Raw genomic sequence first — 4,421 nt, 5'->3', positions numbered from 1 at the left:
CGCCGCAGCTCAGCGCCCGCCCTCCGCCCGCCCCGCAGCGCCCGCGCGGCCCCGCCCGCCGGCCCCGGCCATGGCGCCCGCCGGGCGCGAGGGCAGGAAGCGGCGCGGGGCGCGCGCCGCCGCCGCACCGAGATCTGTCCCGTGCGGCGCGCGAGGGTCCGTCCGCGGGGCGGGGGCGGGAACGCGGCGCGGGGCGCGGAAACGCGGGGAGCAGCCGGAAGCGGCGCGCGCGGCAGTGCGCGTGCGCGCGGGAAGGGGCCGGGGCGGGGCCGGGACCGGGGGCGGGGCGAGGGCGGGCCGGAGGCGGGGCCGGAGCCGGAGTCGCGGCGGGACGGGACGGGCGGAGCGGGAGCTCCCGGAGACTGGGCTGACACCGGGAGCTGGGGCGGGCGGTGCTGCCCGTGGACGGCGGCAGCGTCGGGAACAAGATGAGGGATGAGCAGCGACACCCAAAGGCGGGGCGGTCTCGGCGCCGGACGTGCTCGAAGTCTGTTACCGAGCTCCTACATCACCTAGGCTTGGTCGTGTCAGGCAGAGCTTGCTGCTGGTGGTGGGCCCCAGGGTTCCAGCTGCATCACATAAAAAAATGAAAAGTAATTCTAGCGTGTGCTTTCATGCAAAAGTAGGGCGCATTTTTGTTTGAGGGTTTTTTTGAGTGCGTTTGTTAGTTTTAGAGTGGGGAGGGGGATGCCTCTTTAGATTTCTCAGTCAACAGTGTGGCAAACCACACCATCTCCTGGCTAGAAAGTGCCGCGTCTGGAGGTTGTTGCAGTTGGAGCCATTTACACATCATTCAGAGTCAGTGCTGAGAGCTGCAGTACTGCAGCCCTGGATAAATTTCTGTTCCTGAGATTTCTAGAAGCAGTTGAAGAGGTTCTCGGGATTTTCCCCTGAGCCCCATCTCGATACCATAATTTTCCAAACTTAACCTCGCAGGCTTCTTATGTTAAGTGTGATTTGTCTCGGATGGCCACGGTGCTTCTCAGTTTTCAATGAACTGTTGTGATACACTCTGTTGCTTTTGTGCCTTGCTGCAGAAACGAGAAGTATATCAATAGCTTTCAGATCTGACAACAGTGAGTGTGCTGCATAAATGGACATCTACATCTGCTTTCAGATATATCCTGAATGATGCACTGCCTTTACACTTCAAGTACACTTTAAGTAATATATTAATTTCATTTGCATGCATATGTTTTTAACATATTACATTTCCAAAAATACAGTCCAAAGACACCTGAGTTTGAAAAGTATGGTACCTGGTGGTGCTAATTTAACAAGAATGCTGCTGTTCTCTGTGAAGACATGCAGTCATGCGCCACTCATCAAGTACTGCTCTGACTGAAAACCACCACAATCTAATGCCTAATCTCTATAAGGTGGGCTACATAAGCAGGCAAGAAGCAAATCTACTTCTGTCCATATCCTAATTCACAGGAAATAGGAAAAATAATACATATATTTTGTCTTTAAAACATTTTGTGAAAAGATGCAAAGCTCAGCTGTGGACTGGAGGTCCTGAGAGATACTAAAATAACTAACAGAGTTTCAGACCTCAATATACCTCATTGGAAAGGTATGTCTCATTAGTTGAGAATTAGTGTATTGTCTCTATCAAAATTGTTTTAATTTAGATAATGGCTTTTGTTTGCATCAGGATGGTTTCACTTAATGTGTATAAGTAAACAGACCTGAGCTGGAGGGAGATACTTCCTGAAAGATCAGATTTCATTCACTGCCCTGGGTTAAATTGTGCGAAGTTTAGGGAATGGCACTATCTTCTTCTAAAAGACTGGCCTTTGATCTGTACGTTAAATATTCAATTGTAAAAACAATGGATGTTACAGTTTAGGCAGTGAAAAGAAGATGAAGAGTGATTCCAGCTCTCCAAACAGTGGCTATTCCTAAAGGCAGCAGACAGAAATGGAGAGGGTAGACATGACGTGCATCCCTGCCACCAATCTGTCAGTGTCTCTCCACATGCTATGTTCCTACCCGTGCTCTTAGTGTGCCCTTGACATGCACTGATGAACTGCTGTTGCCACCACCCTGTCCATACTCCTCCTTCATCCTCTGGGATTGAGTAGTTGTGCTTGGAAGTATAGGTGGCATCTCAATCCAGCTAGACAGGAAACAGATGCTTAGCTCCTGCACCTCATGTATTAAAAGGAGGTGAGAGCTTTGGTCACAGGGGCATTTGCCACCAAAGAACTGTGGAATAAAGATGAAGTAGCTTGTAGGAAGCAGGGACAGCAAGGCTGCTGAAACACAAACTGTCTGGCCAAGGGCATTATCTCCAGAAGACCGTTCCTCACCAAAAAGCTATCACGAGCCCAGACCTGCATGAAAGAAAATGCCACAGTGCATGCTGCCTGCACAAGCAAAATTCAGGAGCCCAACTCTGTCAGGGCCTGGAGGTGAAGGAAAGGTGAAGACACAGAGCTCTGTTCCTGGCTGTTCTTTCCTTATACTGATACTATGCAGAAACAACCAAGAGTTGCAGAACATTCGCCAGCCCAGCTTGTATGGCTCCAGGATTGCTCTCTCTGTTTCCTCATTCCCCTACCCCAGTGGAGGGTGTGGTCCTCATCTATTCCTTTTTGCAGGTTTCTCCTTCTAAAGGGATGTCGTGGGTTGACAGCCTTTATCCCAATATCGTGTGTTGTGTCTGGCAGCTGTGCCTTTTCTCTCTTCCCCCCCCCCCCGGCCGTCTTGCCGCGGCGGGGCGGGGAAGAGAGGAGGGAGGGTTTGACCAGGCCTCTTTGGCTTTTTGCTTTTGCTGCTTGGCTTGGCTAGCCGCTTTGCTTGCTTGCTTTCTGCTTTTTTGTGCTGTTTTTTTCTTTTCTCTTGTTCCCTCTTTCTTACCCTCCCCTGAAGATACTGGACCGGCTCCAGACCTGACCTGAGAGCTCCAGGACACCCGAAGCTTGCAAAGAAGAGTGGCGCCCTCTCAACACAGTCTGTTTTTTTGTTTTCTTTTCTTTTATTGTGTTGGGGAGTGTTCTTTTGTTACTTGTAAATAAATAGGTTTTGTTTTCCACTTTGCTCCTCCGAGAAATTCCTTCCCGAACCCGGTATTGGGGGAGGGGTGGTTGGAGGTTTGTTTTGTTTTGGGGGGCTCCCTTTTGGAGATTTCCCCTAATTTGTCCTAAACCAGGACAAGGGAGTACAAAGCGGTGGATGAGTGCTTGAAGCCATCATTGCTATCTCATCTTCAAGGCATTGCCCCACCTCTGAGACGGTAAAAGCTTCTATTAATATGATTGTATGTGTTTTCTGTTGCAAAAATGAGCTTAAATGCAGTGATTCAAAATTCCTTGTCATTTGTATCCTTGGTGCTCATAGTTCTGTATTCTTGTCTTGTCTTCTCTTCCTCCAAGTTGGTGCTAGCCCCACTACACTTCAGGTTTTGGGGTAAATCTCTGGCTGTTCTTTTCTGGTTTGAAGTTTCTTAGGAAGTGGTGATCATGGGTTTGGCAGATACATGTTTTTAGCCTTGCAACAGCATGGAGAGTCTGAAAAAGTTCTTCAGGTGGTGATATCATATCTTGAGATACGGATTTTCACAGCAAAATCTTCAAAAATCTTCCTGGAACTTAAAGGTTCCTTCATCAGCATATCACATTTGATGAGGCAATGACAAATGACAATGCCCTATTTAAACTAATAGTAGCACTACTGCACACATCACAACCTACACATAGATCTTAAAGAGAAATCAGCTACAGAAAAGGAAAGAGAAAACCAGTTGAAGTAGATCAAGCTGCAGATCTTTTCAGAGATTTTCTTCCCTGTCAGCACTCTCCTTTCCTTATGGATATACATTATTTGAAAAATGGATGCTTCCAAGCTTGATTAAAGCTCTCTGGTGTGCTCCTAAGCTTTTTTTAAAGCCGAGAACATTGTCTAGAGTGGCACTTCTCAGAGAACAAGTTCTTTAGTACATCCCCTGGAGTCACATGGTCTACCTCTTGCCATGGTGCTGCTTTGAAGAAGGCAGATTGATTGCCTGTGAGTCGATTAAGGGATCCTTTGCCATGATGTGGAGTCAATACTGCAGGAGAGCAGAATGTGTCATGCCAGAGAACTGCATGCAGTTCCTCAGAGCTTGGGCAGATCTCTGGCTTGGCTTTGCTCTGGTCTGGGGTCCCAGCTGATTGCTGATCAGGGGTCCCAGCAGCATCTTCTCAGAGACATGAGGAGTATTTCTGCCGAAAAGCAACCCCAGAACATTATGTATCCAAACAGATGACAGCTGGTCAGTGACCTCTGTTCTGATAGGTACTAAGGATATGGCACAGGGGTTTTGTCAAGCAGGACCAGGAAGTGCTTGTGAAAGGCTGCAGGTACCAGCAAAAAGTCGGTAATTTGCGCTGGAATTCTTGCTATATAAACCTTTTCAGCCAGTGTTAGCTTGCTTT

This window comes from Ammospiza caudacuta, chromosome Z (assembly GCF_027887145.1).
Source record: "Ammospiza caudacuta isolate bAmmCau1 chromosome Z, bAmmCau1.pri, whole genome shotgun sequence".
NCBI lineage: Eukaryota > Metazoa > Chordata > Aves > Passeriformes > Passerellidae > Ammospiza > Ammospiza caudacuta.
The sequence above is the reverse complement of the archived record's forward strand: the minus strand, read 5'-3'. Positions refer to the sequence as shown.